Source organism: Sapajus apella, unplaced genomic scaffold (genome assembly GCF_009761245.1).
Source record: "Sapajus apella isolate SASKATOON/1434 unplaced genomic scaffold, GSC_monkey_1.0 scaffold224, whole genome shotgun sequence".
In the NCBI taxonomy this organism is placed as follows: domain Eukaryota; kingdom Metazoa; phylum Chordata; class Mammalia; order Primates; family Cebidae; genus Sapajus; species Sapajus apella.
In genome coordinates, this window is record NW_022437164.1 from 626,338 (window position 1) to 641,968 (window position 15,631).

Sequence of the window (15,631 nt, forward strand, 5' to 3'; positions counted from 1 at the left end):
CCCTCCTCCCTCAGACCCAGGAGTCCAGACCCCAGCCCCTCCTCCCTCAGACCCTCCTCCTTCAGACCCAGGAGCCCAGGCCCCCAGACCCTCCCCCCTCGGACCCAGGAGCCCAGGCCCCCAGACCCTCCTCCCTCGGACCCAGGAGCCCAGGCCCCCAGCCCCTCCTCCCTCGGACCCAGGAGCCCAGGCCCCCAGCCCCTCCTCCCTCAGACCCAGGAGTCTAGGTCCCGTTCCTCCTTCTTCCAGACGTCTGACCTGCAGAGTCCAGGTCCTCAAGCCCTCTCGTCTGCAGAACCCCAGGAATCCTAACCCAGCCCATCTCTCTAAGAACCCAGACATTCTGGGACCCTGCCCATTCCTCCCTCTGGCCATAAAAACCTAGACTGTTGCGTCCGCCCTCTGGGGTCCCCACAACCTCACCTCAGGCAGCCAGGGGCGACTGCGGCTGAAGCAAAGACGACAGCTGCAGCTGGAAGGGTCTGTGCTCTGGGTGGGGTTGGCGGCCAAGGGAGCGAGCGCGGGCGGGCCGAGGGTGGGGCCGGGGCAGGGCGCGGCTCCAGGCTAGGGCGGTGGACAGGGGACTTCCCCGAGCCTGGGCTATCCCAGCCCCGCCCCGAGGCGGGGTCAAGAGGAAGCCACGCCCCTCGCGGGGAACGCTGTAACGCGGAGCTCCCGCCCCACCCCAGAGCACCGACTGGAGGGCTGAGGTCACCGTTGCCTTGGTGACAAAACAGGAAGACACAACAGCTGGCGGCGTGGGGACTCCTGGGGGCTGCCCTCCTCGACACTGCCCTGGAGGAGTCTCCAGGGTAGGCAAGGAAGGACGGTTACCATAGGAACCCGCATGTTTAGGATTTGTTTAGAACGGAGCCCCCCAGCTCAGGTCCCCACCCCCGTCTCACTCAATTCTCCCGCTCCCTTCCTGCCCCCTCCTTCCTGGTGTGTTCCGCCTCCACCCCTGCCTTGCTGGATGAAACCTTGGACACCTGGTCTCAGCGGATTGGGGGAACAGGCTCCTCAGTTTAAGGGGGTTTGTGGGCTAGGATCTCTGTCTCCTGGAGCCCTGAGAATTGAGAGCAGTATTCCTGGGCTTTAGGTGGTTCTGGGCTACGATGCCTGCTTGCTGGGTCCCCCCAAGAAACAGAGGCTAGATTCCTGTATTTAAGGATCTTGAAAGGGCAGCAAAATGCTCCCCTAGTCCCCACTGGCACCAGGCTCCCCGGGGTAAGGGATTCGGGCTGGACGAAGGTTTCAGATATCACAGTGAATAGGGGTGGGGTGTTTTGGGGGCAAAATTCCTGGGGGCTAGCGCGGTAGGAGTTGAGGGCTCGGACTCCGGGGCTGCACAGGACTCCTAGGCTGAGGCCCAGAATCTTGGCTCAAAAGAACAATCAGGCTGCGGCGCGGTGGCTCACGCCTGAAATCCCAGCACTTTGGGAGGCTGAGGAGGGAGGATCCCTTGAGCCCAGAAATTCAAGACCAGCCTGGGCAACACAAGGAGGCCCTGCCCTATTAAAAATAAAAATAATAATAATAGAACCATCAAAGCTCAGGCTCTTCGGTTTTCAGAGCAGAAGTTGCAAGCCGAACCGCCTGGGTCTGGAAGGCAGATATTTTTGGCCTACATTCCTGACTTCTGGATGGAGGGAGGGACTTAGAATTTTAATGAGGATGGGGCTGGAGCTGGGGCTAGGGGCTCTGGATTCCCAGATCCTGCAAGAGAGGAAGGGATCCAAGGGGCCGGTGGGCCCGGAGCCCCAGGCCAGGGCAGGGCTGCCGGGAGCGTCTTTTAAAGGCGGCTCTGTGTCCCTGAAACAGACTGCCAGAGCCAAAAGAAAAAGAGGGAGCTGAAGGTCGGGATGTCAGGCCCCCGGGGAGGTGCAGGGCGGGGACCCGGGGCGCCTGAGTCCCTCCCTCTGGCCGCGCTCACTCACCAAGCTCTGCAGTCTTCCCGGGCGCGGCCTGGCTGGCGGCGGCCGCTGGGCGGGGCCTGGTGGCGGCTGCGGATGCTCCGCGACGCTGAGCTAACGGGGCGCGTCTGGCGCGGCCGCCGCTGGGCACCTTCCAGGCCGCCAACTGAGGAGGCTTTGAGGCCGAGCCCAGGGGTGGAAGCCGCGCAAGTGGCTAAGGGAGCGGTCGGATGGGGTCTGGGCGCTGGGGATCCGCGTCTGCGTGCGCTACGGAGCGGGGAGGGGCCGGAGGGGGACCTGCAGGAAGGGGGAGGTCTGCAGGAGTGGGGGCGGGGGCTAGGAGGAGGAAGGTAGAACCTGTGTGCACACTTTTTGTGTTTCTGCAAAGGAAAGGGGGCACAGACCCTCTTTGTTACTCTGTGCCCTGCATAGGGGAGGAGGCCCCAATTCGCCCAGGTCAGGCCCTGTCTAAGGAGGGAGGGCTGTGGACAGATAGGGAGTGGGGACGTGGTGTTAGTTGGAGACTCCCCTGCGCCGCCCCTGGGTTCTAGTCATAGGTCTCCTTGGCCCCAAGTGTAGCAGCAAAACTTTCCCCTAAATCAGTCACTCCGCCTGACCCCATAGTGACACACTCGAGGTACCCAAAACAGCCCAAGGGTGGTCTCCACTTACAAAACTTACTGTGTTTTCCTTGTGGTGGCAGCGGTTCCCCTGTAGACGCTAGAACCCCTCAACAGCAGAATTCAGGGTAGCAGGAAGAGGAAGCAAACATCTGAAGAGTGAAGGCGGGGCGCAGTGGCTCACCTCTGTAATTCCAGCACTTTGGGAGGCTGAGGCAGGCAGATCACCTGAGGTCAGGAGTTCGAGACCAGCCAGGCCAACATGGTGAAACCCCCTCCTCCACTAAAAATACAAAAAAATTAGTCGGGTGTGGGGGTGTCGCCTGTAATCCCAGCTACTCAAGAGGCTGAGACAGGAGAATCACTTGAACCTGGGAAGCAGAGGTTGCAGGGAGCCGAGATGGCAATGGCACTCCAGCCTAGGCGACAGAGCAAGACCCTATCTCAAAACAAAAAACAACAAAACAGTCCGGGTGTGGTGACTCACGCCTGTAATCCAAGCACTTTGGAGGCCAAGGTGGGCGAATCACCTGAGGTTGGGAGTTCAAGACCAGCCTAACCCACATGGTGAAACCCCGTCTTTGTAAAAAAAATAAAATTAAAAAAACAAACCAAAATTTGAAGTGTGTCACTGGGTGTGGTCGCAAGGAATGGCACTCTTGCTGGGCACGGTGGCTCATGCCTATTATCCCAGTACTTTGGGAGGCCAAGGCGGGAGGATCACCTGAGGTCAGGAGTTCCCAACCAGCCTGGCCAACATGGCGAAACCCTGTCTCTACTAAAACCACAATAATTAGCCGGGCGTGGTGGTGTGTGCCTGTAATCCCAGTTACTCAGAAGCCGAGACAGGAGAATCGATTGAATCCGGGAGGCGGAGGTTGCAGTGAGCTGAGATCATGCCTTTGCACTCCAGCCTGGGCAACAGGAGTGAAACTCCATCTCAAAAAAAAGAGAAAGAAATAGCACTCTTGAGTTCCCAGGTCTTTGTAAACTGGGATCCTCTGGGATGTACCCCTGGTTCAGAGGGTTACCCATCCTGTAAAACAGCACCCCAACCCCAAAGATGATGACTCCAAACTGGCAGTGTAACCCAGTCTCAATCAGGTCGTGCCTCTGTTCCATGAGGCTGGCTGCTTTGGGGTAATGGGGTATATGGACTGCTCCCCACTGGCTTCCTCCTAATAAATGGAGCTCCTTGAGCAGAAGCAATACTGTGTGGGACAACACGAGGGTGAATAGGGCCATTCAGTGCATACACAGATGCTGCTGGCAGAAGTGCAAAGGGCAAGAAAAGCAAATAACAAACCCAGAATTGTTTATTCTAGGGAGGAAAAACTCATTGCCCAGTCTGTGATGAAAAGGCTCCAGTGTAATCCTCATGGGCCCAGGTATTTAGCTTTTTGGTCTTCCGAGGAAACTGTACACTGGGGGCTCGGCAGTTGCTACTGCCAGCTAGGTGGGCATTCATCAGTGACGTAGCTGGTGTAGCCCACCTCCGGCCACTTTGCTCCTGAGCCCATGGAGCAAGCCCTGAGGATGCCAGGGAGAGAGGCTGAGCAGAGCCACAGAGTGCTCATCTGACCTCCCACATGGCATCAGAGCGTTCTCTGTACTAGAGGTTTTGGGGGAAGAGTTCACTTGGGATAAAGATTAGGAACTGGTTTCCACTCCCAACATGTCTGACACCAATGTGTGTGTTTTTTTCTTTCTTTTTTTTTTTTTTTTTTGAGACAGAGTCTCACTTTTGTCATCCAGGATGGAATGCAATGACACAATGTTGGCTCACTGCAATCTCTGCCTACCAGGTTCAAGCTATTGTCCTGCCTCAGCCTCCCAAGTAGCTGAGACTTTGCATCTAAGTTGAGATGTGCTCTAAGTGTAAAATACTCACTAGATTTTTTTAAAAATTTTGAGATGGAGTCTGGCTTTGTTGCCAGGCTGGAGTGCAATGACGAAATCTTGGCTCACTGCAACCTCTGCCTCCTGGGTTCAAGCCATTCTACTGCCTCGGCCTCCTGAGTAGCTGGGACTACAGGCATGTGCCACCACGCCCGGCTAATTTTTTAATATTTTGTATTTTTAGCAGAGGTGGGGTTTCACTGTGTTAGCCAGGATGGTCTCAATCTCCTTATCTTGTTATCTGCCTGCCTCAGCCTCCAAAAGTCCTGGGATTACATGCATGAGCTGCCGCACCCAGCCTGCTTTTCATTCTTTTTATTGGTACTCTCTTTAAAATCTAGTGGGTATGGCCAGGCACCATGGCTCATGCCTGTAATCCCAGCACTTTGGGAGGCCAAGACATGTGGATCATGAGGTCAGGAGTTCAAGACCAGCCTGACCAACATGATGAAACCCTGTGTCTACTAAAAATACAAAAATTAGTTGGGTGTGGTGGCACATACCTGTAATCCCAGATACTCAGGAGACTGAGGCAGGAGAATCGCTTGAACCTGGGAGGCAGAGGTTGCAGTGAGCTAAGATCACACCATTGCACTCCAGCCTGGTGACAGAGCAAGACTCCGCCTCAAAGAAAACAAAAATCTAGCGAGTGTTTTACACTTAGAGCACATCTCAGTTTGGACGCAAAGTTTGAAGGGAAATACTTGATCTGTATTTAGAATTTATAAAATAGATGGTTGAAAAGTAAATTCTCATACTAAAGTTATTCAAACATATGTAAAAGTTACTGAATAACGGAACTATCAGCTTTAGATTTAAATTAGTAAAATATAAATAAAATTAAGGTGGGGCACGGTGGCTCATGGCTGTAACTCCAGCACTTTGGGAGGCTGAGGTGGGTGGATCACCTGAAGTGAGGAGTTCAAGACCAGCCTGGCCAACTCAGTGAAACCCTCATCTCTACTAAAAATACAGAACTTAGCTGGGTGTGGTGGCATGTGCCTGTAATCCCAGCTACTCAGGAGGCTGAGGCAGGAGAATCACTTGAAACCGGGAGATGGAGGTTGCCGTGTGCTGAGATCACGCCGCTGCACTCCAACCTGGGTGACAAGAGTGAAACTCCATCTCAAAAAAATAAATAAATAGGCCGGGTGTGGTGGCTCAAGCCTGTAATCCCAGCACTGTGGGAGGCCGAGGCGGGTGGATCACGAGGTCAAGAGATCGAGACCATCCTGGTCAACAAGGTGAAACCTCGCCTCTACTAAAAATACAAGTTAGCTGGGCATGGTGGCACGTGCCTGTAATCCCAGCTACTCAGGAGGCTGAGGCAGGAGAATTGCCTGAACCCAGGAGGCGGAGGTTGCGGTGAGCCGAGATCGCGCCATGGCACTCCAGCCTGGGTAACAAGAGCGAAACTCCGTCTCAAAATAAATAAATAAATAAATAAAAAAGAAAAACACTGAATAGCTGGGCGTGGTCGTGCACACCTGTGGTTTCTGCTGCTACTTGGGAGGCTGAGGTAGGAGAATCCCTTTAGCCCATGGGTTTGATTCTGCAGTGAGCTATGAGCGTATCACTGCACTCTAGCCTGGGTAGCAGAATGAGACTCTGTCTCAAAAAAAAGAAAGAAAATGAAAGTACAGTGATAAGGGGGAAAGCAGTGGCCAGTGGTGCTGGTGGCAATGGTGGCTTCCCCGCTGGGCTGTGACTGCCCCTGACATCGGGAACTTTCCCGCTGCTGTCTCTTCTTGGCTTTCTGCCACGTTCCTGCATCTGATTCCCTAGCCTTTCCACGCATCCTTTGCTTTTCCTCAAGGTCCTTCTACACTTCCCTCCTCTTCTTCTTGGATCCAGAGGCAACTCTGTGTTCTGCAAACAAGAACCAGCACAGGTAGAGGCTCTCCCTGCCACACGGCAAGAGACCCTCAGGAATTCCCCTTCACGTAGCCCAAGAGGAGGTTTCATCCCATGAAATGATTTGCCTTTTCCTCGTGATGCAGATTGGATTAACAGATGGTGACTTTTGTCATCCTTAAGCAAAATAGACTGAAGTCTTCTGTTTTGAAGACGTAGGCTGCATTTTTGGGGGAATGAGGAAGGAAATCTATTTGATTTGTAAAATTCCGCTGCTGAATGCATTTCTCAGACTGGAATAGATCAAGACTCCATCTTATAGGGGACTGAAGGATGGCAAATTCAGATAAGGCAACAATGTATCTTTGAAAAAGGAAAGTTACCTAAACGAAAAACTTTCCAGGAGATAGTCCAAAGTGAAAAAGGCAAGATGCAAAATGATGTATGAGGATGCAATCTTACAGAAGAGAAAACATAAAAATAAGGATATTTATATGGACTACATATTTGTCCCCTCCAAATCTCATGTTGAAAATTGATCCTACAGGCTCACGCCTGTAGCCCCAACACTTTGGGAGGCCGAGGCAGGTGGATCACCTGTGGTCAGGAGTTCGAGACCAGCCTGACCAACATGGTAAAAACCCCTCTCTACTAAAAGTACAGAAATTACCAGGGTATGGTGGCAGGCACCTGTAATCCCAGGTACTCGAGGCTGAGGCAGGAGAATTGCTTGAGCCTGGGAGGCGGAGGTTGCAGTGAGCCAAGATAGTGCCACTTCACTCCAGCTTGGGCAACAGAGTGAAACTGTCAAAAAAATAGAAAATTTATTCTGAATGTTGGAGGCCTGTGGCCTTGTGGGAGGTGTTTGCATGATGGGGGCCCATCCGGCATGAAGAGCTTAGCACTCTTTTCACAGTAACGAGTGGATTCGTTCCCATGAGAGCTGATTGCTAAAAAGAGCCTGGCAGACAGGTTGGCTCATGCCTGTAATCCCAGCACTTCGGGAAGCCAAGGCAGGAGGACTGCTTGAAGCCAATAGTTCAAGACCAGCCTGGGCAACATAGCAAGACCCTATCTCTACAAAACAAAAATTAACAATTAGCCAGGTACGGTTGTGTGCACCTGTAGTCCCGACTACCCAGGAGGCTGCGATGGGAGGATCACTTGAGCTGGGGAGTTTGAGGTTTCAGTGAGCTACGACTATGCCATTGCATTCCATCCTAGGTGACAGAGTGAGACCCTGTGTCTTGGGGGAAAAAAGAAGAAGAAAGAAAAAGAAGCTGGCACCACCCTCCTGTCTCCTGTCCCTCCTGTCTCACCATGTGGTAGGTTTCCCTTTGCCTTCGGCCATGAGTGGGAGCAGCCTGAGGCCTCACCAGCAGCAGATGCTGGATCCATGCTTTCTGTGCAGCCTGCAGAACCGTGAGCCAGATAAGCCTCTTTACTTTATAAATTATCCAGCCTCTAATATTCCTTTATAGCAACACAAATGGACTAAGACAGATAGGTAGTCTGGGCATGGTGGCTCATGCCTGTAATCCCATTGTTTTGGGAGGCTGAGGCAGGCGGATCACCTGAGGTTGGGAGTTCAAGACCAGCCTAGCCAACATGGTGAAACCCCGTCTCTACTAAAAATACAAAATTAGCCGGGTGTGTGGGTGAATACCTGTAATTCTAGCTACTTGGGAGGCTGAGGCAGGAGAATCACTTAAACCCAGGAGGTGGAGGCTGTGGTGAGCCAAGATCATGCCATCGCACTCCAGCAAGGGCAACAAGAGAGAAACTCTGTCTCAAAAAAAAAAAAAAAAAAAAAAGAGACAGGGTCTCGGTCTGTTGCCCAGGCTGTAGTACACCGATGAAGTCACAGCTCACTGCAAACTTGAATGCCAGGGCTCAAGTGATTCCCCTTTGGGAGACTGAGGCAGGCGGATCATCTGAAATCAGGAGTTCGAGACCAGTCTGACCAACATGGAGAAACCCTGTCTCTACTGAAAATACAAAATTAGCCAGGTGTAGTGGCACTCGCCTTTAATCCCAGCTACTCGGGAGGCTGAAGCAGGAGAATTACTGAGCCCGGGAGGCGGAGGTTGCAGTGAGCAAAGATTGTGCCATTACACTTCAGCCTGAGCAATAAGAGTGAAACTCTGTCTCAAAAAAAAAAAAAAAAAAAAAAAGTGATTCTCCTGCCCCAGCCTTCCAAGTAGCTAGGATTAGCAGCTGCAATGGCCAGCTAAACAGCTACTTTTTTATTTTGTAGAGACAGGGTCTCACTGTGTTGCCCAGGCTCATCTCTAACTCCTGGCCTCAAGGAGTCCTCCTGCCCTGGCCTCCCAAAGAGCTGAGATTATGGGTGGGAGCCACTGTACCCGACCTGTATAATTTTTCTGTTTTAAACATATTAATGCATTAACTATACAAAACTATATCAGGCTGGGTGAGGTGGCTCACACTTATAATCCCAGCACTTTGGGATGCTGAGGCAGGTGGATCACCTGAGGTCAGGAGTTCGAGATCAGCCTGGCCAACATGGTGAAACCCCATCTCCACTGGAAATACAATAAGTTAGCCAGATGTGATGGCAGGCACTTGTAATTCCAGCTACTTGGGAGGCTGAGGTAGGAGAATCCCTTGTACTAGGGAGGCAGAGAGCCGAGATGATGCCATTGCACTCCAGCCTGGGCAAAGTACAAAACTCTGGTTCAAAAAAAAAATCTGTATTACATGACTCAATGCACGTAAAACACTTAGAATAGGCCAGGTGTGGTGGCTCACACCTGTAATCCCAGCACTTTGGGAGGCTGAGGCAGGTGGATCATCTGAGGTCAGGAGTTCAAGACCAGCCTGGCCAACATAGTGAAACCCCATCTCTACTAAAAATACAAAATTTAGCTGGGCGTGGTGGCAGGTGCCTGTAATCCCAGCTACTCAGGAGGCTGAGACCTGAGAATTGCTTGAACCTGGGGGACAGAGGTTGCAGTGAACCTCAGTCACTCCACTCCAGCCTGGGCAACAGAATGAGACTCTGTCTCAAAAAAATAGAAATAAGAGTAAATATCTTAGACTAATACATATATATATTAGGTGCCCACTCTTCCTGCTTGCTCAGGACCTTCTCTGTGGTGAGCACTCTCTGGAGAGCATTAGCATGAGACACAGAGATTGCATGCCTCTGCCTCTTCTCATAATTCCCACCTCCCACCTTTTTTTTTTTGAGATGGAGTCTAGTTCTGTCACCCAGGCTGCAGTGCAGCGGCACAATCTTTGCTCACTGCAACCTCCACTTCCAGGTTCAAGCAATTCTCCTGTCTCAGCCTCCTGAGTAGCTGGGATTACAGGAAGCTGTCACATGCCCGGCTAATTTTTGTATTTTTTTTTTTTTTTTTGGAGACAGAGTTTCGCTCTTGTTACCCAGGCTGGAGTGCAATGGCGAGATCTCGGCTCACCGCAACCTCCGCCTCCTGGGTTCAGGCAATTCTCCTGCCTCAGCCTCCTGAGTAGCTGGGATTACAGGCACGCACCACCATGCCCAGCTAATTTTTTGTAGTTTTAGTAGAGACGGGGTTTCACCATGTTGACCAGGATGGTCTCGATCACTTGACCTCGTGATCCACCCGCCTCGGCCTCCCAAAGTGCTGGGATTACAAGCGTGAGCCACCGCGCCCGGCAATTTTTGTATTTTTTGTAGAGTTGGGGTTTTACCATGTTGGTCAGGCTGACATTGAATTCCTGACCTTAAGCAATCCACCCACCTCGGCCTCCCAAAGTGCTGGGATTACAGGCGTGAGCCACTGTGTCTGGCCAGAATAACATCTTATATCAGCACGTGTATATTCACACATTTATGTATGCATGTTTGTGTGTACATAGATACATATATACATGTATATATATACACACACATATATATGCAATGGACATTTCAGAAAAGATTCAGAAGATTCAAAAAAGAACAGAAGGGGAGGAACACTGGGAAAGGGGAAAGCTGGGATGGATGAGAAGCTTACAGTCTACCCAGAAATATGTTACCAAGTCAAAACACATCACTATGTATGTATTTTATTACAGGGTCTCACTCTGCTGCCAGGCTAGAGTGCAGTGATATGATCACAGCTCACTGCAGCCTTGACCTTTAGAGTCCAAGAGATCCTCCTACCTCAGCCTCCTGAGTAGATGTGAGCAACTGCACCCAGCCTGTATAATTTTCCTAATTTAAACATATTAATGTATTAGCAGTATAAAATTATATCTGTATTACATGACTCAATGCATGTAAAATACTTAAAACAATGTCTTATATCAGCACACACACAGAGATATATATACACACACATTTATATGTGCATATATATGTCTCTGTGTGTGTGTATATGTGCAGTGGATATTTCCAGAAAGATACAGAAGAAATCAGTAAAAGCAGAAAGGGAGGAACACTGGGCAACTGGGAAACAGGGGTGGCTGAGAGGTTGCAGTTTACCCGGAAATATATTAGCAAGTCAGAACACATCGCTATGTATGTACGTTGTATGCATTTTTTTTTTTTTTTTCTAAGATGGGGTTTCACCATGCTGGTCAGGCTGGTCTTGAACTCCCGACCTTAGGTGAGCCACCCGCCTTGGCCTCCAAAGTGCTTGGATTACAGGCGTGAGCCACCACGCCCGGCCCATTGTATGCATTTTGGAGCCATTGCTGGGCCCAGGTCACCAGCCCCATTTCACAGATGTAAATAGCAGGTTTCCCCGACCTATTCTGAACGCTTAAAGGCCAAGATTCACTTATCCCAGGGCCCACAGTCCTCAGGCGTGGGATTGATTTAGTGCCTCTTGCCAGGAAGCAAAGTTCTGGGAGCCATGGCAGGATGCTCTCTTCCTCCCTGCAGGAGACTGGGCCCTTCCAGGCAGCAATTTAGACCAATCAACAACGCTGCCTTAGGCATGGTGGCTCACACCTGTAATACCAGCACTCTGGGAGGCTGAGGCAGGCGGATCACCTGAGGTCAGGAATTCCAGACCAGCCTGGCCAACACGGTGAAACCCAGTCTCTAGCAATAATATAAAAATTAGCTGGGCGTGGTGGCAGGTGCCTATAATATCAGTTACTCAGGAGGCTGAGGCAGCAGAATACCTTGAACCTGGGAGATGGAGGTTGCAGTGAGCCGAGATCATGCCATTGCACTCCAGCCTGAGGAGTGAGACCTTATCTCAAAAACAAAACAAAACAAAACAAAAAAACCTCACAACCTCTGCCTGTCCTTGGGGCCTAGCACAGGCCCCCCCACACCGGAGGCTTCTATAAAAATGGCTTTCGGGTAATCTAGGTGGAACCCAGGCTTTCACCTCCTGTGGTTTCTCTTCCTAAATGTGTAGTTAAAAGCGACAGGCCATCCTCAGAAAATTGGACGTTATAAAAGAAAAATTTTAAAAGCTGTATGCCAGACCCAGTGCATGGTGGCTCAGGCCTGTAATCCCATCACTTTGGAAGGCTGGGGTAGGAGGATCACTTGAGTTCAGGAGTTTGAGACCAGCCTGGCCAATAGAGCAAGACCCTGCCTCTAGAAAAAAAATTTTTTTTAATTACCCAGGCAAGGTGGTTGTGCCTATAGTTTCAGCTACTCGGGAGGCAGGAGGATCACTTGAGCCCAGGAGTACAAGGCTGCAGTGAGCTGTGATTGTACCACTACACTCCAGCCTGGGTAAATTGAGGAAGAAAGAAGGAGGAGGAGAATACAGAGGAGGAAGAAGAAACAGAAACACACACACATAAACAACAAAACAGGTGCAGGCCGGATGCAGTGACTCACGCCTGTAATCCCAGCACTTTGGGAGGCCGAGGTGGGTGGATCACCTGAGGTCGGGAGTTCAAGACCTGTCTGGCCAACAGGGAGAAGCCCAGTCTCTACTAAGAATACAAAAAACAGCCATAATCCCAGCTACTTGGGAGGTTGGGGCAGTAGAATTGCTTGAACCCAGGGGGCGGAGGTTGCAGTGAGCTGAGATTGTGCCACTGCACTCCAGCCTGGGCAACAGAGTGGAACTCTGTCTCAAAAAAAACAAAAACAAAAAGCAAACCAAAAAACCCCCCAAAAAACAGGTGCAGCTCAGTTAAATGAAAACAACTCATGAGCTGTGCCCTGCAGGGATGCATTCATGTGAGGGCGCCCTCTAGAGGACTCAGGGTAGAATGCATTAATCCTAAATGGACTTTAGAGGATTTTTCTTCATCCCAAGTGAATTCCCTACGGTATGCTATTCCCAGGGGACACGGCCAGTGAACAAGATATGCAACCATCATCGCTGCTGCTCTGTTTACATGCAAGAGAGAGACAATGAGCCAGCAAACGCACACATAAGTTGTTTCTGCACAGCAAAATGTACCAGAACATGAAAAGATACAGGGGACTGGTGGCCGGGTCCGGCGGGTCACACTGTAATCACTGTGGGAGGCCAAGGCAGCTGGATCACTCGAGGTCGGGGGTTGAGACCAGCCTCGGCAACGTGGCAAAGCCCTGTCTCTACTAAAAAATACAAAAATCCTTTTATCATGAATCTAAGATTAAAAAAAGAAAAAGAAAAAAAAAATACAACGGTGGCTCAAGCCTATAATCCCAGCACTTTGGGAGGCCAAGGTGGGTGGATCACGAGGTCAAGAGATCGAGACCATCCTGGTCTACATGGTGAAACCCCGTCTCTACCAAAAATACAAAAGTTAGCTGGGCATGGTGGCATGCACCTGTAGTCTCAGCTACTAGGCAGGCTGAGGCAGGAAAATTGCTTGAACCCAGGAGGCGGAGGCTGTGGTGAGCCGAGATCATGCTATTGCACTCCAGCCTTGGGAACAAGAGCAAAACTCCGTCTCAAAAAAAAAAAATACAAAAGTCCCAGCTACTCAGGAGGCTGAGGCAAGGGAATCGCTTGAACCTGGGGGCTGGGAGGCAGAGGTTGCAGTCAGCCAAGATTGTCTCACTGCACTCCAGCCTGGGCGACAGGTGAAGACTCCGACTCAAATAATAAGGCCAGACTCGATGGCTCACGCCTGTAATCCCAACACTTTGGAAGGCTGAGGCAGGCTGATCACAAGGTGAGGAGTTCGAGACCAGTCTGGTCAACAGGGTGAAACCTTGTCTCTATTAAAAATACAAAAATTAGTTGGGCATGGTGGCGTGCGCCTGTAATCCCAGCTACTTGAAAGGCTGAGGCAGGAGAATTGCTTGTATCCGGGAAGCAGAGGTTGCACTTCAGCCTGGGCGACAGAGTGAGACTCCGTTTCAAAATAAATAAATAAATAAATAAATAATAAAAGCTCAAGCTAATAAAAGAAGACCTGTCAATGCACCTATATCATCTTCTCTGGTGCAGTATTTAAAAAAATAAAGATAGAGGGGACTGGGGTGAGCTACTTTAGACGGAGTGTTCAGGGAAAGGCCTTTTGAGGGGAGGACTCTGAGCTGCGGGCTGAAGGACAAGACACCACCAAAGCATGTAAGGAAGGCTGCTGGTCCAGTCACAGGCGCCTGAGAGGTTCTCAGGGGTTCTGCTCTGAGAGCAGCGAGGCTAGTGGTGCTGAATTCAGAGTCATTGAGGAACCGCGGTAGGAAATGAGGCAGATAATATGGTATTCTCACAATTATGGAAATGCAGACTGATGACACACAACACTACAGATTTCAGAAACAGATGCGCTTCATCTGTGCACAAACTCACACTGCGTTTTTGCAGCCAAGAAAGAACAGACATTTTTGTGGGGCTGTGTTTGGTTCACAACCCCGACCTTACGCTGTACCCCAAATCATTTCTAGATGGCTCACAGGTCTAAATATGAAAGATAAATCCATGAATATTCAAGAACAAGGCATGGAGCAACATATCTGGGCAAGGATTTCTTTTTTTTTTTTTTTTTGAGACAGAGTCTTGTTCTGTTGCCCAGAATGAAGTGCAGTGGCAAAATCTCAGCTCACTGCAGCCCCCACCTCTCAGGTTCAAGTGATTCTCTTGCCTTGGCCTCTGGAGTAGCTAGGACTACAGGCGCCCACCACCATGCCTGAACATGGTTTTGCCATGTTGGCCAGGCTGGTCTTGAATTCCTGCCCTCAGGTGATCCACCTGCCTAGGCCTCCCAAAACCCTGGGATTACAGGCGTGAGCCACTGCGCCCGACAAGTTCCATGTTTTCAGATTCCACATGAGAGCAATCATGCAATATTTGTCTTTTCTGTGCCTGGCTGAGTTAATATGTCCTCCAGGTTCATCCATGCTGTTCCAAATGACAGGATTTCCTTCTTTTTGAAGACTGCCTAGTATTCCATTGTGCGCACACACCCCTTTTACCCTGTGCGTTCATCCACTGCTGGACACCTAGGTGGATTCCACGTCTCATGTACTGTCAACAGTGCTGCACGGGTGCAGGTGTCTCCTCCACGTTCTGATTTCATTTCCTTTGGATACGTACCCAGCAGTGGGATTGCCAGATCATATGGCATTCCTATTTTTAATTTTTTGAGGAAGCAGAGGTGGTAACGTCTAAGCTGAAAACTGCAGAATGAGGAGGGGTGACCTGAAGATCCTAAGCAAGTCTGGATGTCACAGCACAGGGGAGGGTTCCCATAAGGGCCCTGCATAAAGCCGCCTGGTTCCGGTGTATGAAGAAAAGCCCAGCGGCTAACGGAGTGGATCCCAGAGGGAGAGCGTTGGGACCCGGAGGGAGGAAGGGAAGCGGCCAACGCCAGCAGGAGCCGGATCATGGAAGGTGTCTTAGGACAGGGTAAAGAATCTGGCTTTTGTTCCGAGTGGAAAAGGAAGCAATTAGGTGTTGTTAGGATTGGAAGTGACATAATCCCGTTTCTGTTTTTAAAAGAAACAGACACAACATGGTAAGGAAGTCAAGTGAAAGGGGACAGTAGACAGGGGTCCTCGGGAAAGACGCTGGTGGGCTTGCAATGGGTGGTGGCAGGAGATGAAGCTACGCTGGGTAACTGGAGGAAGTCCTCACTCAGCAAGTATCCTAGAGGGCATTGTGTCCTGGCACAGACGGGCACTACAGATAGAGCCATTAAGAAAATAAAGTTGGCCGGGTGCGGTGGCTCAAGCCTGTAATCCCAGCACTTTGGGAGGCCGAGGCGGGTGGATCACGAGGTCAAGAGATCAAGACCATCCTGGTCAACACAGTGAAACCCCGTCTCTACTAAAAATACAAAAAATTAGCTGGGCATGGTGGTGCGTGCCTGTAATCCCAGCTACTCAGGAGGCTGAGGCAGGAGAATTGCCTGAACCCAGGAGGCGGAGGTTGCGGTGAGCCGAGATCGCGCCATTGCACTCCAGCCTGGGTAACATGAGTGAAACTCCGTCTCAAAAAA

General features: G+C 50.7%; 1 protein-coding gene across 5 annotated transcripts in view; it reads right to left on the minus strand.

Moving 5' to 3' along the window:
- MYADM (myeloid associated differentiation marker) overlaps positions 1 to 2,172 on the minus strand; it is a 9,189-nt gene extending 7,017 nt beyond the window's left edge. Inside the window, exon 1 of one of the 5 annotated variants that reach the window (XM_032271160.1) lies at positions 1,938 to 2,172. The gene's annotated coding sequence lies outside the window, so the exon portion shown is untranslated. Of the gene's footprint in view, positions 1 to 215; positions 239 to 258; positions 404 to 423; positions 555 to 1,937 lie in introns of those variants that run through there. The other 4 variants (XM_032271159.1, XM_032271164.1, XM_032271163.1 and 1 more) reach the window with 4 other exon arrangements.
- Between the last annotated feature and the right edge of the window lie 13,459 nt (positions 2,173 to 15,631).